The sequence below is a fragment of the Rhinoderma darwinii genome (genome assembly GCF_050947455.1).
Source record: "Rhinoderma darwinii isolate aRhiDar2 chromosome 2 unlocalized genomic scaffold, aRhiDar2.hap1 SUPER_2_unloc_21, whole genome shotgun sequence".
In the NCBI taxonomy this organism is placed as follows: Eukaryota; Metazoa; Chordata; class Amphibia; order Anura; family Rhinodermatidae; genus Rhinoderma; species Rhinoderma darwinii.
The window spans coordinates 243,894-269,641 of NW_027461687.1; the positions used below are offsets into that span (position 1 = coordinate 243,894).

General features: G+C 45.2%; 8 non-coding genes and 1 pseudogene across 8 annotated transcripts; all 9 read left to right on the forward strand.

Annotated features, from left to right (window-relative positions):
* The first annotated feature begins 1,166 nt into the window (after window positions 1–1,166).
* Window positions 1,167–1,357, forward strand: LOC142674754 (U2 spliceosomal RNA). Its single transcript, XR_012851844.1, has one exon. It is a non-coding gene; the product is annotated as a U2 spliceosomal RNA (small nuclear RNA).
* A 1,246-nt stretch (window positions 1,358–2,603) lies between these two features.
* On the forward strand, window positions 2,604–2,794 carry LOC142674755 (U2 spliceosomal RNA). Its single transcript, XR_012851845.1, has one exon. It is a non-coding gene; the product is annotated as a U2 spliceosomal RNA (small nuclear RNA).
* A 1,246-nt stretch (window positions 2,795–4,040) lies between these two features.
* On the forward strand, window positions 4,041–4,231 carry LOC142674756 (U2 spliceosomal RNA). Its single transcript, XR_012851846.1, has one exon. It is a non-coding gene; the product is annotated as a U2 spliceosomal RNA (small nuclear RNA).
* A 6,542-nt stretch (window positions 4,232–10,773) lies between these two features.
* LOC142674899 (U2 spliceosomal RNA) lies at window positions 10,774–10,961 on the forward strand. Its single transcript, XR_012851974.1, has one exon. It is a non-coding gene; the product is annotated as a U2 spliceosomal RNA (small nuclear RNA).
* Window positions 10,962–17,527: 6,566 nt separating this feature from the next.
* On the forward strand, window positions 17,528–17,698 carry LOC142674923 (U2 spliceosomal RNA; annotated as a pseudogene).
* A 1,234-nt stretch (window positions 17,699–18,932) lies between these two features.
* Window positions 18,933–19,123, forward strand: LOC142674757 (U2 spliceosomal RNA). Its single transcript, XR_012851847.1, has one exon. It is a non-coding gene; the product is annotated as a U2 spliceosomal RNA (small nuclear RNA).
* Window positions 19,124–20,353: 1,230 nt separating this feature from the next.
* On the forward strand, window positions 20,354–20,544 carry LOC142674834 (U2 spliceosomal RNA). Its single transcript, XR_012851917.1, has one exon. It is a non-coding gene; the product is annotated as a U2 spliceosomal RNA (small nuclear RNA).
* Window positions 20,545–21,777: 1,233 nt separating this feature from the next.
* On the forward strand, window positions 21,778–21,968 carry LOC142674758 (U2 spliceosomal RNA). The gene has a single exon (XR_012851848.1). It is a non-coding gene; the product is annotated as a U2 spliceosomal RNA (small nuclear RNA).
* A 3,293-nt stretch (window positions 21,969–25,261) lies between these two features.
* LOC142674760 (U2 spliceosomal RNA) lies at window positions 25,262–25,452 on the forward strand. The gene has a single exon (XR_012851850.1). It is a non-coding gene; the product is annotated as a U2 spliceosomal RNA (small nuclear RNA).
* Window positions 25,453–25,748: the final 296 nt, after the last annotated feature.

The following is a 25,748-nucleotide window of genomic DNA, read 5'->3' on the forward strand; positions in this document are numbered from 1 at the left end:
ATCTCCCCTTTTAATCCCATTATTTCAACACCTGTTGGACAATGCATGAGTGATAATGAGCTAATTGATTAAATGCAATTAATGAATACATTGCCACCTCTTGTTTTGTGTCGTCTGTGTGTCTGTGTTTCCGGCATTTCACATTGGAAAAGCTCATTCACCTTCCTTGTCTTCTCTCCGCCCTCCCTTTTAGGTAAGTTAAAGAGCTGCACCTGAGCCAGCCACTGATTGATGCAGCACCACAGTCAAATAGTGGAGTGGAGTAGGGGAACAGCAAACAGCCATTAAAGCCGCCCGCCCGCCCGCCCGCCACAATGGACCTACCTGTGTACACTAGATGGATGTGATGGAATGTACTGTCGTCCCTACATTTCAAGAAGGAGTAAGAATTGCAGTTGCAACAAAGCCTTGCTTGCCTACAAAGAGAGCAGCAATTTGGATTTGTTACTATGTTACCTAGAAGAATAACAAACTGTGCAAGGATGGAGGTTGTAGGAGCAAGGAGAAGTTGTCTGTAAAGTTGGTGGATGCTTATTTTCCATTTTGCAGTCCCTTGTCGCCCTCTTGTGGCCTCCTGGAGGCAACTAGCTGTGCAAAAAAAGACAGCCTGGCGGCCGGCTGTTGCAGTGTTGCCCTCTCAGGCAACACTGAGTGACTGACTGAGCCGCACCGTCTTATATAAAGTTCAGACGGAACTTTGCACGTGTCATAGTGGAGCCCTGAGGAGCCAGAGCCAGCTTTCTGACATCATAATGGGGCCTCAGAGATAAAAGCCTGGGCCCAGGCAGTGTTGGTCAGTGCTGCTCAGCAGGCAGCACTGGACTGGACTGGATTACAGCTGATACAAGGTGCGAATGAACAAGGGGTGGCTGTGGGCATGCACTTGCTGCCGCTGCCAGTGTTTATCTGCATGGCAGCAGGGCATTTGGACGTTGCCAGGAAGGCGTTTTTATGTAGATTCCTCCTCATTCAGCACTGCATTGTGGTGCAAGCAAAAGAAGCAAATCCTGTCTGGCTTCCTCTCCGGCCTTTATTCACCTCCCGTGTAGCTGTGAGTGTGTGAGCCTGCAGGGCCCTTATGGAATTGCCTAGAAGTAGGCTGAATCGCTGCAAGGGCTGAACAGCAGTATCGGGCAGGCTCGGGCAACGCGCGGCTTGTTCGGGTTATCGCTTCTCGGCCTTTTGGCTAAGATCAAGTGTAGTATCTGTTCTTATCAGTTTAATATCTGATACGTCCCCTATCTGGGGACCATATATTAAATGGATTTTTAGAACAGGGAGATGGAAATAGAGCTTGCTCTGTCCACTCCACGCATTGACCTGGTATTGCAGTATTTCCAGGACCGGTGCACCCTTTCCTTATGTGTTGACTAAAATCAGATTCCAAAAGTGTTTTTTGTGTTTGCCATTGTTTCTGTCTTTCTGAAGGGATCTCCCCTTTTAATCCCATTATTTCAACACCTGTTGGACAATGCATGAGTGATAATGAGCTAATTGATTAAATGCAATTAATGAATACATTGCCACCTCTTGTTTTGTGTCGTCTGTGTGTCTGTGTTTCCGGCATTTCACATTGGAACAGCTCATTCACCTTCCTTGTCTTCTCTCCGCCCTCCCTTTTAGGTAAGTTAAAGAGCTGCACCTGAGCCAGCCACTGATTGATGCAGCACCACAGTCAAATAGTGGAGTGGAGTAGGGGAACAGCAAACAGCCATTAAAGCCGGCCGCCCGCCCGCCCACCTGCCCGCCACAATGGACCTACCTGTGTACACTAGATGGATGTGATGGAATGTACTGTCGTCCCTACATTTCAAGAAGGAGTAAGAATTGCAGTTGCAACAAAGCCTTGCTTGCCTACAAAGAGAGCAGCAATTTGGATTTGTTACTATGTTACCTAGAAGAATAACAAACTGTGCAAGGATGGAGGTTGTAGGAGCAAGGAGAAGTTGTCTGTAAAGTTGGTGGATGCTTATTTTCCATTTTGCAGTCCCTTGTCTCCCTCTTGTGGCCTCCTGGAGGCAACTAGCTGTGCAAAAAAAGACAGCCTGGCGGCCGGCTGTTGCAGTGTTGCCCTCTCAGGCAACACTGAGTGACTGACTGAGCCACACCGTCTTATATAAAGTTTAGACGGAACTTTGCACGTGTCATAGTGGAGCCCTGAGGAGCCAGAGCCAGCTTTCTGACATCATAATGGGGCCTCAGAGATAAAAGCCTGGGCCCAGGCAGTGTTGGTCAGTGCTGCTCAGCAGGCAGCACTGGACTGGACTGGATTACAGCTGATACAAGGTGTGAAGGAACAAGGGGTGGCTGTGGGCATGCACTTGCTGCCGCTGCCAGTGTTTATCTGCATGGCAGCAGGGCATTTGGGCGTTGCCAGAAAGGTGTTTTTATGTAGATTCCTCCTCTTTCAGCACTGCATTGTGGTGCAAGCAAAAGAAGCAAATCCTGTCTGGCTTCCTCTCCGGCCTTTATTCACCTCCCGTGTAGCTGTGAGTGTGTGAGCCTGCAGGGCCCCATGGAATTGCCTAGAAGTAGGCTGAATCGCTGCAAGGGCTGAACAGCAGTATCGGGCAGGCTCGGGCAACGCGCGGCCCGTTCGGGTTATCGCTTCTCGGCCTTTTGGCTAAGATCAAGTGTAGTATCTGTTCTTATCAGTTTAATATCTGATACGTCCCCTATCTGGGGACCATATATTAAATGGATTTTTAGAACAGGGAGATGGAAATAGAGCTTGCTCTGTCCACTCCACGCATTGACCTGGTATTGCAGTATTTCCAGGACCGGTGCACCCTTTCCTTATGTGTTGACTAAAATCAGATTCCAAAAGTGTTTTTTGTGTTTGCCATTGTTTCTGTCTTTCTGAAGGGATCTCCCCTTTTAATCCCATTATTTCAACACCTGTTGGACAATGCATGAGTGATAATGAGCTAATTGATTAAATGCAATTAATGAATACATTGCCACCTCTTGTTTTGTGTCGTCTGTGTGTCTGTGTTTCCGGCATTTCACATTGGAACAGCTCATTCACCTTCCTTGTCTTCTCTCCGCCCTCCCTTTTAGGTAAGTTAAAGAGCTGCACCTGAGCCAGCCACTGATTGATGCAGCACCACAGTCAAATAGTGGAGTGGAGTAGGGGAACAGCAAACAGCCATTAAAGCCGGCCGCCCGCCCGCCCACCTGCCCGCCACAATGGACCTACCTGTGTACACTAGATGGATGTGATGGAATGTACTGTCGTCCCTACATTTCAAGAAGGAGTAAGAATTGCAGTTGCAACAAAGCCTTGCTTGCCTACAAAGAGAGCAGCAATTTGGATTTGTTACTATGTTACCTAGAAGAATAACAAACTGTGCAAGGATGGAGGTTGTAGGAGCAAGGAGAAGTTGTCTGTAAAGTTGGTGGATGCTTATTTTCCATTTTGCAGTCCCTTGTCTCCCTCTTGTGGCCTCCTGGAGGCAACTAGCTGTGCAAAAAAAGACAGCCTGGCGGCCGGCTGTTGCAGTGTTGCCCTCTCAGGCAACACTGAGTGACTGACTGAGCCACACCGTCTTATATAAAGTTTAGACGGAACTTTGCACGTGTCATAGTGGAGCCCTGAGGAGCCAGAGCCAGCTTTCTGACATCATAATGGGGCCTCAGAGATAAAAGCCTGGGCCCAGGCAGTGTTGGTCAGTGCTGCTCAGCAGGCAGCACTGGACTGGACTGGATTACAGCTGATACAAGGTGTGAAGGAACAAGGGGTGGCTGTGGGCATGCACTTGCTGCCGCTGCCAGTGTTTATCTGCATGGCAGCAGGGCATTTGGGCGTTGCCAGAAAGGTGTTTTTATGTAGATTCCTCCTCTTTCAGCACTGCATTGTGGTGCAAGCAAAAGAAGCAAATCCTGTCTGGCTTCCTCTCCGGCCTTTATTCACCTCCCGTGTAGCTGTGAGTGTGTGAGCCTGCAGGGCCCCATGGAATTGCCTAGAAGTAGGCTGAATCGCTGCAAGGGCTGAACAGCAGTATCGGGCAGGCTCGGGCAACGCGCGGCCCGTTCGGGTTATCGCTTCTCGGCCTTTTGGCTAAGATCAAGTGTAGTATCTGTTCTTATCAGTTTAATATCTGATACGTCCCCTATCTGGGGACCATATATTAAATGGATTTTTAGAACAGGGAGATGGAAATAGAGCTTGCTCTGTCCACTCCACGCATTGACCTGGTATTGCAGTATTTCCAGGACCGGTGCACCCTTTCCTTATGTGTTGACTAAAATCAGATTCCAAAAGTGTTTTTTGTGTTTGCCATTGTTTCTGTCTTTCTGAAGGGATCTCCCCTTTTAATCCCATTATTTCAACACCTGTTGGACAATGCATGAGTGATAATGAGCTAATTGATTAAATGCAATTAATGAATACATTGCCACCTCTTGTTTTGTGTCGTCTGTGTGTCTGTGTTTCCGGCATTTCACATTGGAACAGCTCATTCACCTTCCTTGTCTTCTCTCCGCCCTCCCTTTTAGGTAAGTTAAAGAGCTGCACCTGAGCCAGCCACTGATTGATGCAGCACCACAGTCAAATAGTGGAGTGGAGTAGGGGAACAGCAAACAGCCATTAAAGCCGCCCGCCCGCCACAATGGACCTACCTGTGTACACTAGATGGATGTGATGGAATGTACTGTCGTCCCTACATTTCAAGAAGGAGTAAGAATTGCAGTTGCAACAAAGCCTTGCTTGCCTACAAAGAGAGCAGCAATTTGGATTTGTTACTATGTTACCTAGAAGAATAACAAACTGTGCAAGGATGGAGGTTGTAGGAGCAAGGAGAAGTTGTCTGTAAAGTTGGTGGATGCTTATTTTCCATTTTGCAGTCCCTTGTCTCCCTCTTGTGGCCTCCTGGAGGCAACTAGCTGTGCAAAAAAAGACAGCCTGGCGGCCGGCTGTTGCAGTGTTGCCCTCTCAGGCAACACTGAGTGACTGACTGAGCCGCACCGTCTTATATAAAGTTCAGACGGAACTTTGCACGTGTCATAGTGGAGCCCTGAGGAGCCAGAGCCAGCTTTCTGACATCATAATGGGGCCTCAGAGATAAAAGGCTGGGCCCAGGCAGTGTTGGTCAGTGCTGCTCAGCAGGCAGCACTGGACTGGACTGGATTACAGCTGATACAAGGTGTGAAGGAACAAGGGGTGGCTGTGGGCATGCACTTGCTGCCGCTGCCAGTGTTTATCTGCATGGCAGCAGGGCATTTGGGCGTTGCCAGGAAGGCGTTTTTATGTAGATTCCTCCTCATTCAGCACTGCATTGTGGTGCAAGCAAAAGAAGCAAATCCTGTCTGGCTTCCTCTCCGGCCTTTATTCACCTCCCGTGTAGCTGTGAGTGTGTGAGCCTGCAGGGCCCCATGGAATTGCCTAGAAGTAGGCTGAATCGCTGCAAGGGCTGAACAGCAGTATCGGGCAGGCTCGGGCAACGCGCGGCCCGTTCGGGTTATCGCTTCTCGGCCTTCTGGCTGAGATCAAGTGTAGTTCTGATTACTTGTAGTCAGTGCTGCCTGGTCTTGGTTAGGAGGTGCTCAGGTACCCTCTCTCTCGGCCTCGGGGGATCGTCCAGGTTCGCCTGGACTTCACCCCCGTGCTGCTATTTGGGAGAGAGGCTTAGTCCTGAGCAACGAGTTGCGATCCACATATCCCCCGTGTAGGCTTCGGCCGAAAAGGGGAAAAGCTGCGTAGACGTTACGTCACCAACGGGTGGCGTAACTTTCCTTGAAAACCCCTCACCATGGACGGAAGTCCTGGTGAGATACCGGCGTATGCCCGGATAAAGAATACAATCCGTGTAATTGTATCAGAAGAGAAGGCGACGACCTGCGGCCTGAAGTTCTTGGTGGAGACCGTGCTTGTTGGCATTTTCAACATTCAGAAGCGGGAGATATTGGCGGTACAAGACTATCCTAGGAGAAGAACATACGACATAACTTTTGTACAGAATGGAGTGTTCCAAGATCTGCTGGCGGCATACATGGTAAAAAACGATCCGAGACTGGACGGTATTGAATTTTACGAACATGTGTTGGACATCACTAAGATGATTGTGATAAAAATGTACTGCCCGTTTGCTGATTTAAAAGATGTGATGTCCTTTTTATCCCCCTATTTCAAAAGTGTAAAATGTATTGGCAAAATAATGAACGAAGTTGGAGTTTGGACGTCAAAGTGGAGATTTTTAGTAACTTGTTATAGAGATGCCAATACAGCAGGGGGGATAATGTTGCCGCCAGCACGCTTTAAATTAGGTGATATGGCAGGAGATCTTTTTTATACAGGAATGCCTCCATTCTGTAGAAAATGTCAAAAGTACGGTCACACCAAAGAGTTCTGCGAAAGCACCTGTAGGAACTGTGGCAGCTCTGAGCACGAGGCCAAAACTTGCCCTCTGGGGAAAAGGTGTCGTTTTTGCAGCCGAGTTGGTCATCTATATGCTACTTGTCCCCACAGATCGGAACAACCCGAGGTCCGGCCGAGGCGTCCAGAGCAGCCAGCAGGCCAGATCGCCCCCGCACAAGGAGAGGAACCAAGAGGTGAAGAGGCAGATGACATGGACACCTCCAGCAGACCCCCCCAAACAGGTGACCCAAAGGAGCAAAGGCGGTTTAAGAGAAGAGCCAGTGATCAGCGGACGAAAAAGCCCCCTCAGGAAACGGAGGAGATGGGTAGTTCGGATGAAGCTGATCCGCCTGGGCCGCAGGAGGTGCTGGGTCAGCCTGTACCTGAGGCAGAGGACCCGGGCGGAGCGGCAGCAAGGACTAAAAGGCGTAGGGCGTACTCAGAGGTGGCAGCGGGGGTGCCGATGGGAGTACCTGCTAGAGCGAAAGCAGGGAAACCAGTTGACGCGCCCCCGGAAGCACCAGCTGAAGGTCTCCCCCCTTCTCGCCAGTTGGGGGAGACAAGCATAGCTACCTCTGAGGTGACAGAAGTCCCGGAAACGGCCGCGAGTGCGTTTCCTGCCCCTATCGTAGGGGAGGAGGCTGCCATACAATATGCTCCAGAAACCTTGCCCGTGGAGTCCATCTGGGACCCATTTGCGATAAGTGCCTCAGGTATGGCGGGGGGTCAGCTGTCTGACATGAGTTCCTCTCCAATCTCCTCAAGTTATACAGTCGGTTTGAAGTCGGAGGGCGATGAGAGTTCGAGTGAGGTCTCTGGTAACGCCGAGGACTGCTGAGGCCACCTCGGGTAAGATTACATAAGACTGTCTCTTTTCCCTTTTCCTCATGGCAGAGTTAGGTGGCATTTCCTTAAATGTTAGGAGCGTGCATTCTAAGACGAGAAGAGCTGCCCTGTTTGACTATCTTTCTATTTTTTCCGCCACCGTTTTTTTCCTACAGGAATGCTGTATCCCACATCGCACGAACTACAACAAATATAAGGAAGACTGGAGACTCGGACCTTCAGTGTGGTCCGGGTCTAACGATTCCAGAGCCGCAGGTGTCGCCATTTTATTTAAAGGGAACGTTTTAATTGACAGTTTTAATGAAATTTTACCAGGTAGAATTTTATTGGTCAAAGCTTTTATAGACGGTATTAGATGGCAGTTTTTAAATTTTTATGGGTCCTCGGACAAGAATGAAAGAGCTAGAATGATAGAGATTTTACCCCTTTTTTTAAACGATTCAGAGCCACTTGTTTTAGCGGGTGATTTTAATTGTATTTTAAAGGGGGAACGCCGGTTCTCTAACTCAGTAAGCAGGAATTATGACAAAACCTCCTCATTATTAAAAGATATAGTTACTGATTTTAAACTTACTGATGTTTTTAAGAAATGTAACAGCAATTTATCTGCAGAGGCCGGCGTCACCTGGAGCAATGTGAACTGTAGCTCCAGGATCGATTTTATATTCTGCTCTTATCAAGTACTGCCTTTTAAATGTGATCTTAATCCCAATGTTTTATCTGATCATAAATTATTGTATTTTAAAGTTAAAAATGATATTGGGAAAAATACTGTCAAAAAGCCTGGAAAATGAACGTTTCCCTTTTAGATGATCCGCAAATTTTATCTGATTTTATTACCTTTTATAAGGGCTGCAGACGGGTAAGACATCCAAATATGTCCATAGTCTCATGGTGGGAGAAAATAAAAATCAAAATAAGAGACTTTTTCATAAAAATCGGAAGGAGAAAAGCAAAAGAAAAACAGGATTTTTTTGCTAATTTGAATACCCGTCTGCAGACCCAATACAAGTTCAGAGAACAGGGTATGCAGGTGGAGGAGGAGATTATGGAGATTAGGAAGGAGATCTCCCAGTGCCTGGAGCAGAGAGGTAAGGAAATTGTCTTTCGTTCAAAAATGAAACACCTCGAGGAAAATGAGACCTGCTCCAGGTACTTTTTTAAGAAAATTAACGATAAGCATACCCTGTTAGACAATGTTGATGGAGATACAAACACTGACAATATTTTAAAAAAGGTACACAGATTTTATGCGGATCTTTTTAATACAAAACTTGTTAATGTTGATTTGATGAACGACTCATTGAAGGAGGTTGACGCTGTTTTAAATCCTGTCTCCAAAGATTTTTTATTACAGGATATTACGGAACAGGAGATTTTAGATACCATCAAGAGTTTTAAAACAGGTAAAGTCCCTGGCCCTGATGGTATACCCATAGAGTTTTATGTCACATTTTATGGAGTTTTAAAAGAGGATCTCTATTCCCTTTTTACTCAAGTTTTTAGAACAAAAGCCCTCCCGGGGTCCTGGAAGAAAGGTGAGGTGTCCCTGCTTTATAAAAAGGGGGACAAAACAGATATTAAAAACTGGAGGCCTATCACCTTACTGAACACAGACTACAAAATAATGGCCAAGATTTGCGCGAATAGGCTAAAGGCTGTTATAGAGAAAATCGTCCACTCCAACCAAGTCTGTGGGATACCTGGGAGGAGCATATGGGACAATTTAAACCTTTTAAAAGATGCTATTGGTGATACGAAGGAGAGAAAAGGCAGATTGGCGGTTTTATCCATAGATTTCGAGAAAGCCTTTGATAGAGTATCACATTTTTATCTTTTTAAGGTTTTAGAAAAGATGGGTATACCAGAAGGCTTTTTACAGTCTCTGAAGGCCTTTTATGAAAATTGTACGAGCAAGATTTTAGTAAAGGGTTTTAAGACACAGGATGTCCTTTTAAACTCCGGAGTGAAGCAGGGGTGTCCCTTGTCCCCACTACTTTTTATATGTGCGATCGAGCCTCTACTCTGCAGATTGAGGAATGACAAGCAGATATGTGGAGTCCCCCTGCCGGGCGGGGGGGGACTAGAGGCAAAAGTAGTGGGGTACATGGATGATGTCGCGGTCCTGTGCAGGGACGCCCCGTCACTGCAAAAAGCATTACAACAGATATACCAATTTTGCTGCTCCTCCGGTTTTAAAGTCAATTTTAATAAAAGTAATATTTTAAATATTGGCAATATGATTTTACAGGACATTCCAGTCCCTGTGTCGGAGTCTGTACAGATTTTAGGGGTCTCCTTCAATGAGTCAAACAATGGTTTTATCAGTTGGGACTTGGTGGCACAAAAAGTTAATAAGAAAATTTGTTTATGGAATCTTAGAAAACTGACAATGGAGGGAAAAATTTTAATCACAAAAATGGTGATTTTACCAATTTTATTATATCTAAGTATGGTTTTCCCTCCCCCTGATATTTTATTAAAAAAGATTACCAAGGCATGTTTTACATTTTTATGGAATTCTAGGATGGAGAAGCTCAGGAGAGAAAAAGTGATGTTACCAAAGCTAATGGGTGGTAAAGATTTTCCAAATATAAAAGCATTTCTTTTAATCCATTTTTTTACACTGTGTCTTAATACTGTTTTTAAGGAACACTACTGGTCTTATTTTATCCGTTTTAACACTGGCTATTTTATGAGGAGGTACGGATGGTTCTCTACGGTTTTAAGCTCGCCATATGCTTTTAACCTGCCAGACCAGTATAAGATTTTAGAAAAAATAGTGAACCTTTTTAACCTAAAAGACAAAAGAATAGAAGATGTAAAAAATAGTAAATATGTTTTAAAGGAAATAAAAGAAAATGTTTTAATAGCCCCCATTAGCAATTTTAATGAAAACAAATGCAAAATTATCTGGAGCATGGTTAATGCTAAATTCATTTTTAATTCACAGAAGGATCTGGCCTGGAGCTGCGCCCACGAGTGTCTTCCATGCCGGGCATTCCAGCATCGAAGGGGACTGACCAACTCGGCTGCGTGTCCAAGGGGAGGATGCCGCGATGACGAGACAGTCTTACATCTCTTTTGGCAATGTTATTTTTCACAACTTATATGGACAAAAATCCTCCCCTTGATGAAGAAGATAACCGGAATAAAGAGAATTACAAGTGAAGGCGTTTTTTACGGATGTCTGGAGTGCCCAACAAGGACTCAGAAAATTATGGCATGGAAGATTACTAACTGCGTTAAAGCAGCTCTGTGGGCGGCCAGGAATATTCTTTTATTCAAACATGAAATTTTATCTGTGAATGATATTTTAGGAATTTGTTTTTATGAAATGCACAAGTATTATCTTTTAGACAAAAAATTCTCTCCTGTTTTAAGTAGAAAATGGTTTTTTAGCGAATGGAATTCTATAATATGATGCCACCAAGTGCCCTTTTATAAATTGTATGATTTTAATCTGACAATTTGTATTTATTTTTTTAACCATTGTTGTAAAATTTGAATCCCTGTAAAAATGTTGAAAAATGTTAATTTATTGTAAAACCTGAAAAATTTTAAATAAACGGTTACCCCCAAAGTTGGGGAGTAGTCAACTTAAAAATCTGTTCTTATCAGTTTAATATCTGATACGTCCCCTATCTGGGGACCATATATTAAATGGATTTTTAGAACAGGGAGATGGAAATAGAGCTTGCTCTGTCCACTCCACGCATTGACCTGGTATTGCAGTATTTCCAGGACCGGTGCACCCTTTCCTTATGTGTTGACTAAAATCAGATTCCAAAAGTGTTTTTTGTGTTTGCCATTGTTTCTGTCTTTCTGAAGGGATCTCCCCTTTTAATCCCATTATTTCAACACCTGTTGGACAATGCATGAGTGATAATGAGCTAATTGATTAAATGCAATTAATGAATACATTGCCACCTCTTGTTTTGTGTCGTCTGTGTGTCTGTGTTTCCGGCATTTCACATTGGAACAGCTCATTCACCTTCCTTGTCTTCTCTCCGCCCTCCCTTTTAGGTAAGTTAAAGAGCTGCACCTGAGCCAGCCACTGATTGATGCAGCACCACAGTCAAATAGTGGAGTGGAGTAGGGGAACAGCAAACAGCCATTAAAGCCGCCCGCCCGCCACAATGGACCTACCTGTGTACACTAGATGGATGTGATGGAATGTACTGTCGTCCCTACATTTCAAGAAGGAGTAAGAATTGCAGTTGCAACAAAGCCTTGCTTGCCTACAAAGAGAGCAGCAATTTGGATTTGTTACTATGTTACCTAGAAGAATAACAAACTGTGCAAGGATGGAGGTTGTAGGAGCAAGGAGAAGTTGTCTGTAAAGTTGGTGGATGCTTATTTTCCATTTTGCAGTCCCTTGTCTCCCTCTTGTGGCCTCCTGGAGGCAACTAGCTGTGCAAAAAAAGACAGCCTGGCGGCCGGCTGTTGCAGTGTTGCCCTCTCAGGCAACACTGAGTGACTGACTGAGCCGCACCGTCTTATATAAAGTTCAGACGGAACTTTGCACGTGTCATAGTGGAGCCCTGAGGAGCCAGAGCCAGCTTTCTGACATCATAATGGGGCCTCAGAGATAAAAGGCTGGGCCCAGGCAGTGTTGGTCAGTGCTGCTCAGCAGGCAGCACTGGACTGGACTGGATTACAGCTGATACAAGGTGTGAAGGAACAAGGGGTGGCTGTGGGAATGCACTTGCTGCCGCTGCCAGTGTTTATCTGCATGGCAGCAGGGCATTTGGGCGTTGCCAGGAAGGCGTTTTTATGTAGATTCCTCCTCATTCAGCACTGCATTGTGGTGCAAGCAAAAGAAGCAAATCCTGTCTGGCTTCCTCTCCGGCCTTTATTCACCTCCCGTGTAGCTGTGAGTGTGTGAGCCTGCAGGGCCCCATGGAATTGCCTAGAAGTAGGCTGAATCGCTGCAAGGGCTGAACAGCAGTATCGGGCAGGCTCGGGCAACGCGCGGCCCGTTCGGGTTATCGCTTCTCGGCCTTCTGGCTGAGATCAAGTGTAGTTCTGATTACTTGTAGTCAGTGCTGCCTGGTCTTGGTTAGGAGGTGCTCAGGTACCCTCTCTCTCGGCCTCGGGGGATCGTCCAGGTTCGCCTGGACTTCACCCCCGTGCTGCTATTTGGGAGAGAGGCTTAGTCCTGAGCAACGAGTTGCGATCCACATATCCCCCGTGTAGGCTTCGGCCGAAAAGGGGAAAAGCTGCGTAGACGTTACGTCACCAACGGGTGGCGTAACTTTCCTTGAAAACCCCTCACCATGGACGGAAGTCCTGGTGAGATACCGGCGTATGCCCGGATAAAGAATACAATCCGTGTAATTGTATCAGAAGAGAAGGCGACGACCTGCGGCCTGAAGTTCTTGGTGGAGACCGTGCTTGTTGGCATTTTCAACATTCAGAAGCGGGAGATATTGGCGGTACAAGACTATCCTAGGAGAAGAACATACGACATAACTTTTGTACAGAATGGAGTGTTCCAAGATCTGCTGGCGGCATACATGGTAAAAAACGATCCGAGACTGGACGGTATTGAATTTTACGAACATGTGTTGGACATCACTAAGATGATTGTGATAAAAATGTACTGCCCGTTTGCTGATTTAAAAGATGTGATGTCCTTTTTATCCCCCTATTTCAAAAGTGTAAAATGTATTGGCAAAATAATGAACGAAGTTGGAGTTTGGACGTCAAAGTGGAGATTTTTAGTAACTTGTTATAGAGATGCCAATACAGCAGGGGGGATAATGTTGCCGCCAGCACGCTTTAAATTAGGTGATATGGCAGGAGATCTTTTTTATACAGGAATGCCTCCATTCTGTAGAAAATGTCAAAAGTACGGTCACACCAAAGAGTTCTGCGAAAGCACCTGTAGGAACTGTGGCAGCTCTGAGCACGAGGCCAAAACTTGCCCTCTGGGGAAAAGGTGTCGTTTTTGCAGCCGAGTTGGTCATCTATATGCTACTTGTCCCCACAGATCGGAACAACCCGAGGTCCGGCCGAGGCGTCCAGAGCAGCCAGCAGGCCAGATCGCCCCCGCACAAGGAGAGGAACCAAGAGGTGAAGAGGCAGATGACATGGACACCTCCAGCAGACCCCCCCAAACAGGTGACCCAAAGGAGCAAAGGCGGTTTAAGAGAAGAGCCAGTGATCAGCGGACGAAAAAGCCCCCTCAGGAAACGGAGGAGATGGGTAGTTCGGATGAAGCTTATCCGCCTGGGCCGCAGGAGGTGCTGGGTCAGCCTGTACCTGAGGCAGAGGACCCGGGCGGAGCGGCAGCAAGGACTAAAAGGCGTAGGGCGTACTCAGAGGTGGCAGCGGGGGTGCCGATGGGAGTACCTGCTAGAGCGTTAAGCAGGGAAACCAGTTGACGCGCCCCCGGAAGCACCAGCTGAAGGTCTCCCCCCTTCTCGCCAGTTGGGGGAGACAAGCATAGCTACCTCTGAGGTGACAGAAGTCCCGGAAACGGCCGCGAGTGCGTTTCCTGCCCCTATCGTAGGGGAGGAGGCTGCCATACAATATGCTCCAGAAACCTTGCCCGTGGAGTCCATCTGGGACCCATTTGCGATAAGTGCCTCAGGTATGGCGGGGGGTCAGCTGTCTGACATGAGTTCCTCTCCAATCTCCTCAAGTTATACAGTCGGTTTGAAGTCGGAGGGCGATGAGAGTTCGAGTGAGGTCTCTGGTAACGCCGAGGACTGCTGAGGCCACCTCGGGTAAGATTACATAAGACTGTCTCTTTTCCCTTTTCCTCATGGCAGAGTTAGGTGGCATTTCCTTAAATGTTAGGAGCGTGCATTCTAAGACGAGAAGAGCTGCCCTGTTTGACTATCTTTCTATTTTTTCCGCCACCGTTTTTTTCCTACAGGAATGCTGTATCCCACATCGCACGAACTACAACAAATATAAGGAAGACTGGAGACTCGGACCTTCAGTGTGGTCCGGGTCTAACGATTCCAGAGCCGCAGGTGTCGCCATTTTATTTAAAGGGAACGTTTTAATTGACAGTTTTAATGAAATTTTACCAGGTAGAATTTTATTGGTCAAAGCTTTTATAGACGGTATTAGATGGCAGTTTTTAAATTTTTATGGGTCCTCGGACAAGAATGAAAGAGCTAGAATGCTAGAGATTTTACCCCTTTTTTTAAACGATTCAGAGCCACTTGTTTTAGCGGGTGATTTTAATTGTATTTTAAAGGGGGAACGCCGGTTCTCTAACTCAGTAAGCAGGAATTATGACAAAACCTCCTCATTATTAAAAGATATAGTTACTGATTTTAAACTTACTGATGTTTTTAAGAAATGTAACAGCAATTTATCTGCAGAGGCCGGCGTCACCTGGAGCAATGTGAACTGTAGCTCCAGGATCGATTTTATATTCTGCTCTTATCAAGTACTGCCTTTTAAATGTGATCTTAATCCCAATGTTTTATCTGATCATAAATTATTGTATTTTAAAGTTAAAAATGATATTGGGAAAAATACTGTCAAAAAAGCCTGGAAAATGAACGTTTCCCTTTTAGATGATCCGCAAATTTTATCTGATTTTATTACCTTTTATAAGGGCTGCAGACGGGTAAGACATCCAAATATGTCCATAGTCTCATGGTGGGAGAAAATAAAAATAAAAATAAGAGACTTTTTCATAAAAATCGGAAGGAGAAAAGCAAAAGAAAAACAGGATTTTTTTGCTAATTTGAATACCCGTCTGCAGACCCAATACAAGTTCAGAGAACAGGGTATGCAGGTGGAGGAGGAGATTATGGAGATTAGGAAGGAGATCTCCCAGTGCCTGGAGCAGAGAGGTAAGGAAATTGTCTTTCGTTCAAAAATGAAACACCTCGAGGAAAATGAGACCTGCTCCAGGTACTTTTTTAAGAAAATTAACGATAAGCATATCCTGTTAGACAATGTTGATGGAGATACAAACACTGAGAATATTTTAAAAAAGGTACACAGATTTTATGCGGATCTTTTTAATATAAAGCTTGTTAATGTTGATTTGATGAACGACTCATTGAAGGAGGTTGACGCTGTTTTAAATCCTGTCTCCAAAGATTTTTTATTACAGGATATTACGGAACAGGAGATTTTAGATACCATCAAGAGTTTTAAAACAGGTAAAGTCCCTGGCCCTGATGGTATACCCATAGAGTTTTATGTCACATTTTATGGAGTTTTAAAAGAGGATCTCTATTCCCTTTTTACTCAAGTTTTTAGAACAAAAGCCCTCCCGGGGTCCTGGAAGAAAGGTGAGGTGTCCCTGCTTTATAAAAAGGGGGACAAAACAGATATTAAAAACTGGAGGCCTATCACCTTACTGAACACAGACTACAAAATAATGGCCAAGATTTGCGCGAATAGGCTAAAGGCTGTTATAGAGAAAATCGTCCACTCCAACCAAGTCTGTGGGATACCTGGGAGGAGCATATGGGACAATTTAAACCTTTTAAAAGATGCTATTGGTGATACGAAGGAGAGAAAAGGCAGATTGGCGGTTTTATCCATAGATTTCGAGAAAGCCTTTGATAGAGTATCACATTTTTATCTTTTTAAGGTTTTAGAAAAGATGGGTATACCAGAAGGCTTTTTACAGTCTCTGAAGGCCTTTTATGAAAATTGTACGAGCAAGATTTTAGTAAAGGGTTTTAAGACACAGGATGTCCTTTTAAACTCCGGAGTGAAGCAGGGGTGTCCCTTGTCCCCACTACTTTTTATATGTGCGATCGAGCCTCTACTCTGCAGATTGAGGAATGACAAGCAGATATGTGGAGTCCCCCTGCCGGGCGGGGGGGGACTAGAGGCAAAAGTAGTGGGGTACATGGATGATGTCGCGGTCCTGTGCAGGGACGCCCCGTCACTGCAAAAAGCATTACAACAGATATACCAATTTTGCTGCTCCTCCGGTTTTAAAGTCAATTTTAATAAAAGTAATATTTTAAATATTGGCAATATGATTTTACAGGACATTCCAGTCCCTGTGTCGGAGTCTGTACAGATTTTAGGGGTCTCCTTCAATGAGTCAAACAATGGTTTTATCAGTTGGGACTTGGTGGCACAAAAAGTTAATAAGAAAATTTGTTTATGGAATCTTAGAAAACTGACAATGGAGGGAAAAATTTTAATCACAAAAATGGTGATTTTACCAATTTTATTATATCTAAGTATGGTTTTCCCTCCCCCTGATATTTTATTAAAAAAGATTACCAAGGCATGTTTTACATTTTTATGGAATTCTAGGATGGAGAAGCTCAGGAGAGAAAAAGTGATGTTACCAAAGCTAATGGGTGGTAAAGATTTTCCAAATATAAAAGCATTTCTTTTAATCCATTTTTTTACACTGTGTCTTAATACTGTTTTTAAGGAACACTACTGGTCTTATTTTATCCGTTTTAACACTGGCTATTTTATGAGGAGGTACGGATGGTTCTCTACGGTTTTAAGCTCGCCATATGCTTTTAACCTGCCAGACCAGTATAAGATTTTAGAAAAAATAGTGAACCTTTTTAACCTAAAAGACAAAAGAATAGAAGATGTAAAAAATAGTAAATATGTTTTAAAGGAAATAAAAGAAAATGTTTTAATAGCCCCCATTAGCAATTTTAATGAAAACAAATGCAAAATTATCTGGAGCATGGTTAATGCTAAATTCATTTTTAATTCACAGAAGGATCTGGCCTGGAGCTGCGCCCACGAGTGTCTTCCATGCCGGGCATTCCAGCATCGAAGGGGACTGACCAACTCGGCTGCGTGTCCAAGGGGAGGATGCCGCGATGACGAGACAGTCTTACATCTCTTTTGGCAATGTTATTTTTCACAACTTATATGGACAAAAATCCTCCCCTTGATGAAGAAGATAACCGGAATAAAGAGAATTACAAGTGAAGGCGTTTTTTACGGATGTCTGGAGTGCCCAACAAGGACTCAGAAAATTATGGCATGGAAGATTACTAACTGCGTTAAAGCAGCTCTGTGGGCGGCCAGGAATATTCTTTTATTCAAACATGAAATTTTATCTGTGAATGATATTTTAGGAATATGTTTTTATGAAATGCACAAGTATTATCTTTTAGACAAAAAATTCTCTCCTGTTTTAAGTAGAAAATGGTTTTTTAGCAAATGGAATTCTATAATATGATGCCACCAAGTGCCCTTTTATAAATTGTATGATTTTAATCTGACAATTTGTATTTATTTTTTTTAACCATTGTTGTAAAATTTGAATCCCTGTAAAAATGTTGAAAAATGTTAATTTATTGTAAAACCTGAAAAATTTTAAATAAACGGTTACCCCCAAAGTTGGGGTAGTCAACTTATAAAAAAAATCTGTTCTTATCAGTTTAATATCTGATACGTCCCCTATCTGGGGACCATATATTAAATGGATTTTTAGAACAGGGAGATGGAAATAGAGCTTAGCTCTGTCCACTCCACGCATTGACCTGGTATTGCAGTATTTCCAGGACCGGTGCACCCTTTCCTTATGTGTTGACTAAAATCAGATTCCAAAAGTGTTTTTTGTGTTTGCCATTGTTTCTGTCTTTCTGAAGGGATCTCCCCTTTTAATCCCATTATTTCAACACCTGTTGGACAATGCATGAGTGATAATGAGCTAATTGATTAAATGCAATTAATGAATACATTGCCACCTCTTGTTTTGTGTCGTCTTTGTGTCTGTGTTTCCGGCATTTCACATTGGAACAGCTCATTCACCTTCCTTGTCTTCTCTCCGCCCTCCCTTTTAGGTAAGTTAAAGAGCTGCACCTGAGCCAGCCACTGATTGATGCAGCACCACAGTCAAATAGTGGAGTGGAGTAGGGGAACAGCAAACAGCCATTAAAGCCGCCCGCCCGCCCGCCACAATGGACCTACCTGTGTACACTAGATGGATGTGATGGAATGTACTGTCGTCCCTACATTTCAAGAAGGAGTAAGAATTGCAGTTGCAACAAAGCCTTGCTTGCCTACAAAGAGAGCAGCAATTTGGATTTGTTACTATGTTACCTAGAAGAATAACAAACTGTGCAAGGATGGAGGTTGTAGGAGCAAGGAGAAGTTGTCTGTAAAGTTGGTGGATGCTTATTTTCCATTTTGCAGTCCCTTGTCTCCCTCTTGTGGCCTCCTGGAGGCAACTAGCTGTGCAAAAAAAGACAGCCTGGCGGCCGGCTGTTGCAGTGTTGCCCTCTCAGGCAACACTGAGTGACTGACTGAGCCGCACCGTCTTATATAAAGTTCAGACGGAACTTTGCACGTGTCATAGTGGAGCCCTGAGGAGGCAGAGCCAGCTTTCTGACATCATAATGGGGCCTCAGAGATAAAAGCCTGGGCCCAGGCAGTGTTGGTCAGTGCTGCTCAGCAGGCAGCACTGGACTGGACTGGATTACAGCTGATACAAGGTGTGAAGGAACAAGGGGTGGCTGTGGGCATGCACTTGCTGCCGCTGCCAGTGTTTATCTGCATGGCAGCAGGGCATTTGGGCATTGCCAGGAAGGCGTTTTTATGTAGATTCCTCCTCTTTCAGCACTGCATTGTGGTGCAAGCAAAAGAAGCAAATCCTGTCTGGCTTCCTCTCCGGCCTTTATTCACCTCCCGTGTAGCTGTGAGTGTGTGAGCCTGCAGGGCCCCATGGAATTGCCTAGAAGTAGGCTGAATCGCTGCAAGGGCTGAACAGCAGTATCGGGCAGGCTCGGGCAACGCGCGGCCCGTTCGGGTTATCGCTTCTCGGCCTTTTGGCTAAGATCAAGTGTAGTATCTGTTCTTATCAGTTTAATATCTGATACGTCCCCTATCTGGGGACCATATATTAAATGGATTTTTAGAACAGGGAGATGGAAATAGAGCTTGCTCTGTCCACTCCACGCATTGACCTGGTATTGCAGTATTTCCAGGACCGGTGCACCCTTTCCTTATGGGTTGACTAAAATCAGATTCCAAAAGTGTTTCTTGTGTTTGCCATTGTTTCTGTCTTTCTGAAGGGATCTCCCCTTTCAATCCCATTATTTCAACACCTGTTGGACAATGCATGAGTGATAATGAGCTAATTGATTAAATGCAATTAATGAATACATTGCCACCTCTTGTTTTGTGTCGTCTGTGTGTCTGTGTTTCCGGCATTTCACATTGGAACAGCTCATTCACCTTCCTTGTCTTCTCTCCGCCCTCCCTTTTAGGTAAGTTAAAGAGCTGCACCTGAGCCAGCCACTGATTGATGCAGCACCACAGTCAAATAGTGGAGTGGAGTAGGGGAACAGCAAACAGCCGTTAAAGCCGCCCGCCCGCCACAATGGACCTACCTGTGTACACTAGATGGATGTGATGGAATGTACTGTCGTCCCTACATTTCAAGAAGGAGTAAGAATTGCAGTTGCAACAAAGCCTTGCTTGCCTACAAAGAGAGCAGCAATTTGGATTTGTTACTATGTTACCTAGAAGAATAACAAACTGTGCAAGGATGGAGGTTGTAGGAGCAAGGAGAAGTTGTCTGTAAAGTTGGTGGATGCTTATTTTCCATTTTGCAGTCCCTTGTCTCCCTCTTGTGGCCTCCTGGAGGCAACTAGCTGTGCAAAAAAAGACAGCCTGGCGGCCGGCTGTTGCAGTGTTGCCCTCTCAGGCAACACTGAGTGACTGACTGAGCCGCACCGTCTTATATAAAGTTCAGACGGAACTTTGCACGTGTCATAGTGGAGCCCTGAGGAGCCAGAGCCAGCTTTCTGACATCATAATGGGGCCTCAGAGATAAAAGCCTGGGCCCAGGCAGTGTTGGTCAGTGCTGCTCAGCAGGCAGCACTGGACTGGACTGGATTACAGCTGATACAAGGTGTGAAGGAACAAGGGATGGCTGTGGGCATGCACTTGCTGCCGCTGCCAGTGTTTATCTGCATGGCAGCAGGGCATTTGGGCATTGCCAGGAAGGCGTTTTTATGTAGATTCCTCCTCTTTCAGCACTGCATTGTGGTGCAAGCAAAAGAAGCAAATCCTGTCTGGCTTCCTCTCCGGCCTTTATTCACCTCCCGTGTAGCTGTGAGTGTGTGAGCCTGCAGGGCCCCATGGAATTGCCTAGAAGTAGGCTGAATCGCTGCAAGGGCTGAACAGCAGTATCGGGCAGGCTCGGGCAACGCGCGGCCCGTTCGGGTTATCGCTTCTCGGCCTTTTGGCTAAGATCAAGTGTAGTATCTGTTCTTATCAGTTTAATATCTGATACGTCCCCTATCTGGGGACCATATATTAAATGGATTTTTAGAACAGGGAGATGGAAATAGAGCTTGCTCTGTCCACTCCACGCATTGACCTGGTATTGCAGTATTTCCAGGACTGGTGCACCCTTTCCTTATGTGTTGACTAAAATCAGATTCCAAAAGTGTTTTTTGTGTTTGCCATTGTTTCTGTCTTTCTGAAGGGATCTCCCCTTTTAATCCCATTATTTCAACACCTGTTGGACAATGCATGAGTGATAATGAGCTAATTGATTAAATGCAATTATTGAATACATTGCCACCTCTTGTTTTGTGTCGTCTGTGTGTCTGTGTTTCCGGCATTTCACATTGGAACAGCTCATTCACCTTCCTTGTCTACTGTCCGCCCTCCCTTTTAGGTAAGTTAAAGAGCTGCACCTGAGCCAGCCACTGATTGATGCAGCACCACAGTCAAATAGTGGAGTGGAGTAGGGGAACAGCAAACAGCCATTAAAGCCGCCCGCCCGCCCGCCACAATGGACCTACCTGTGTACACTAGATGGATGTGATGGCATGTACTGTCGTCCCTACATTTCAAGAAGGAGTAAGAATTGCAGTTGCAACAAAGCCTTGCTTGCCTACAAAGAGAGCAGCAATTTGGATTTGTTACTATGTTACCTAGAAGAATAACAAACTGTGCAAGGATGGAGGTTGTAGGAGCAAGGAGAAGTTGTCTGTAAAGTTGGTGGATGCTTATTTTCCATTTTGCAGTCCCTTGTCTCCCTCTTGTGGCCTCCTGGAGGCAACTAGCTGTGCAAAAAAAGACAGCCTGGCGGCCGGCTGTTGCAGTGTTGCCCTCTCAGGCAACACTGAGTGACTGACTGAGCCGCACCGTCTTATATAAAGTTCAGACGGAACTTTGCACGTGTCATAGTGGAGCCCTGAGGAGCCAGAGCCAGCTTTCTGACATCATAATGGGGCCTCAGAGATAAAAGCCTGGGCCCAGGCAGTGTTGGTCAGTGCTGCTCAGCAGGCAGCACTGGACTGGACTGGATTACAGCTGATACAAGGTGTGAAGGAACAAGGGGTGGCTGTGGGCATGCACTTGCTGCCGCTGCCAGTGTTTATCTGCATGGCAGCAGGGCATTTGGGCGTTGCCAGGAAGGCGTTTTTATGTAGATTCCTCCTCTTTCAGCACTGCATTGTGGTGCAAGCAAAAGAAGCAAATCCTGTCTGGCTTCCTCTCCGGCCTTTATTCACCTCCCGTGTAGCTGTGAGTGTGTGAGCCTGCAGGGCCCCATGGAATTGCCTAGAAGTAGGCTGAATCGCTGCAAGGGCTGAACAGCAGTATCGGGCAGGCTCGGCAACGCGCGGCCCGTTCGGGTTATCGCTTCTCGGCCTTTTGGCTAAGATCAAGTGTAGTATCTGTTCTTATCAGTTTAATATCTGATACGTCCCCTATCTGGGGACCATATATTAAATGGATTTTTAGAACAGGGAGATGGAAATAGAGCTTGCTCTGTCCACTCCACGCATTGACCTGGTATTGCAGTATTTCCAGGACCGGTGCACCCTTTCCTTATGTGTTGACTAAAATCAGATTCCAAAAGTGTTTTTTGTGTTTGCCATTGTTTCTGTCTTTCTGAAGGGATCTCCCCTTTTAATCCCATTATTTCAACACCTGTTGGACAATGCATGAGTGATAATGAGCTAATTGATTAAATGCAATTAATGAATACATTGCCACCTCTTGTTTTGTGTCGTCTGTGTGTCTGTGTTTCCGGCATTTCACATTGGAACAGCTCATTCACCTTCCTTGTCTTCTCTCCGCCCTCCCTTTTAGGTAAGTTAAAGAGCTGCACCTGAGCCAGCCACTGATTGATGCAGCACCACAGTCAAATAGTGGAGTGGAGTAGGGGAACAGCAAACAGCCATTAAAGCCGCCCGCCCGCCCGCCACAATGGACCTACCTGTGTACACTAGATGGATGTGATGGAATGTACTGTCGTCCCTACATTTCAAGAAGGAGTAAGAATTGCAGTTGCAACAAAGCCTTGCTTGCCTACAAAGAGAGCAGCAATTTGGATTTGTTACTATGTTACCTAGAAGAATAACAAACTGTGCAAGGATGGAGGTTGTAGGAGCAAGGAGAAGTTGTCTGTAAAGTTGGTGGATGCTTATTTTCCATTTTGCAGTCCCTTGTCTCCCTCTTGTGGCCTCCTGGAGGCAACTAGCTGTGCAAAAAAAGACAGCCTGGCGGCCGGCTGTTGCAGTGTTGCCCTCTCAGGCAACACTGAGTGACTGACTGAGCCGCACCGTCTTATATAAAGTTCAGACGGAACTTTGCACGTGTCATAGTGGAGCCCTGAGGAGCCAGAGCCAGATTTCTGACATCATAATGGGGCCTCAGAGATAAAAGCCTGGGCCCAGGCAGTGTTGGTCAGTGCTGCTCAGCAGGCAGCACTGGACTGGACTGGATTACAGCTGATACAAGGTGTGAAGGAACAAGGGGTGGCTGTGGGCATGCACTTGCTGCCGCTGCCAGTGTTTATCTGCATGGCAGCAGGGCATTTGGGCGTTGCCAGGAAGCCGTTTTTATGTAGATTCCTCCTCTTTCAGCACTGCATTGTGGTGCAAGCAAAAGAAGCAAATCCTGTCTGGCTTCCTCTCCGGCCTTTATTCACCTCCCGTGTAGCTGTGAGTGTGTGAGCCTGCAGGGCCCCATGGAATTGCCTAGAACAGGGGTGGGCAAACTTTTTGACTCGCGGGCCACAATGGGTTCTAAAATTTGACAGAGGGGCCGGGCCAGGAGCATTTGGAGGGAGTGTTTGGGCCGGATATACTGAAGCATTAAATGTAGTGTGTGCAAACCTCATAGCACAGTAAGAACACTACAACCCAATTTATTAACTGTCTTTCAAATGTGAAAAATAGCCCTTATCAGTTAATAAATTTGTCTCAAGGAATATGCAAGATATGGCATTTACATACTATTTCGCAGATACTGGGAGAAGGAAATGTAAATAGATTAAAATAACATACGCACTGTGATTTATCAAGAAAAAAGTTCTGTTGACTCTGTAAATTAGCTGCCAACCTCTGAGCAGTAGCCGCCCGTTCTTGTGTTGACTGCTTGCTAGCATAGTTTGCATGCTTCGTGGCAAAGTGACGGCTGATATTGTACTCTTTGAAAACCGAAGGGCTTAATGGTGACGTGAAACGAAGTGAAAATTAAAGTGAAATAAAGAGAAATACGCGCCACATTAACCCCTTAATGACCGGGCCATTTTGCACGTTAATGACCAAGGATTATTTTTTGTTTTTCCACGGTCGCATTCCAAGAGTCGTAACTCTTTTTTTATTCCGTCGACATAGCCGTATAAGGGCTTGTTTTTTCCGGGACGAGTTGTATTTTGTAATTGTACCATTTTTAGATGCTTATAACATATTGATTAACTTTTATTAACTTTATTTTAGGAGAGAATTGAAAATAAGCAGCTATTCCAGCATTAATTTTCACGTTATAAATTTACGCCGTTTACTATGCAGCGTAAATAACATGTTAACTTTATTCTATGGGTCGGCACGATTACAGGGATACCAAATGTGTAAAGGTTTTATATGTTTTTTCTACGTTTGCACAATAAAAACCCTTTTAGAAAAAAATTACTTGTTTTTGCATCGCCGCGTTCCAAGAGGCGTAATTTTTTTATTTTTCCGTCGATGTGGCCGTACGTGGGATTGATTTTTGCGGGACAATGTGTAGTTTTCATTAGTACTATTTTGGGGTACATAGGACTTATAGATGAACTTTTATTTTATTTTTTATGGGGGGAATGGGAGAAAAGAGAGAATTTTGCCGTTGTTTTTTGCGTTTTCTTTGGACGCCGTTCATCCGGCAGTTTAAGTAATGTGTTCATTTTATTGGTCAAGTTGTTACGATCGCGGGGATACCATATATGTGTATGTGTGATTTGTTTTGACCGTTTTATTAAATAAAACCACTTTTTGGGGCAAAAAAGTAGTTTTATTTGACTTTGACTGTAATTTTTTTTATTTTTTTTTTCACAAACTTTATTTAACGGTTTTACTTTTTTTTTTTTAGTCCCACCAGGGGACTACACTATGCGATATGCCGATCGCATATATAATGCTTTGGTATACTTCGTATACCAAAGCATTATTGCCTGTCAGTGTAAAACTGACAGGCATCCTGTTAGGTCATGCCTCTGGCATCGCCTAACAGGCAGATGCTGAAGACAGACCTGGGGGTCTTTGTTAGACCCCCGGCTGTCATGGAAACCCGACGGCGACCCGCGATTTGTTTGCGGGGGCGCCGATCGGGAGACAGAGGGAGTTCCCCCCTCTGTCAAACACATTAAATGCCGCTGTCACTGTTGACAGCGGCATTTAATGGGTTAAACTGCCGGAATCGGCGCGTGCTTCGATTCCGGCAGTTGCAGCAGGAGCCAGGCTGTGTATAACAGCCGTGCTCCTGCCGCTGATCGCGTGGGTAAACTGTCAGTACCCGCGCGATCACAGGACGGATATATCCGTCCTCCTGCGCGAACTAGCAGCTGCTGAGGACGGATATATCCGTCCTTCGGCGTTAAGGGGTTAACAACGGTCAATGTGTTTTGAGTGCGCCATCTATTGGGAAAACGTGGGCATTGCAGGGAAAGGGGAAAAAAAAAGGAGGTTTTTACTATTATTTGGACAAGTTCGGCGGGCCGGATTAAAAAGCCTAACGGGCCGTATGTGGCCCGCGGGCCGTAGTTTGCCCATGTCTGGCCTAGAAGTAGGCTGAATCGCTGCAAGGGCTGAACAGCAGTATCGGGCAGGCTCGGGCAACGCGCGGCCCGTTCGGGTTATCGCTTCTCGGCCTTTTGGCTAAGATCAAGTGTAGTATCTGTTCTTATCAGTTTAATATCTGATACGTCCCCTATCTGGGGACCATATATTAAATGGATTTTTAGAACAGGGAGATGGAAATAGAGCTTGCTCTGTCCACTCCACGCATTGACCTGGTATTGCAGTATTTCCAGGACCGGTGCACCCTTTCCTTATGTGTTGACTAAAATCAGATTCCAAAAGTGTTTTTTGTGTTTGCCATTGTTTCTGTCTTTCTGAAGGGATCTCCCCTTTTAATCCCATTATTTCAACACCTGTTGGACAATGCATGAGTGATAATGAGCTAATTGATTAAATGCAATTAATGAATACATTGCCACCTCTTGTTTTGTGTCGTCTGTGTGTCTGTGTTTCCGGCATTTCACATTGGAACAGCTCATTCACCTTCCTTGTCTACTGTCCGCCCTCCCTTTTAGGTAAGTTAAAGAGCTGCACCTGAGCCAGCC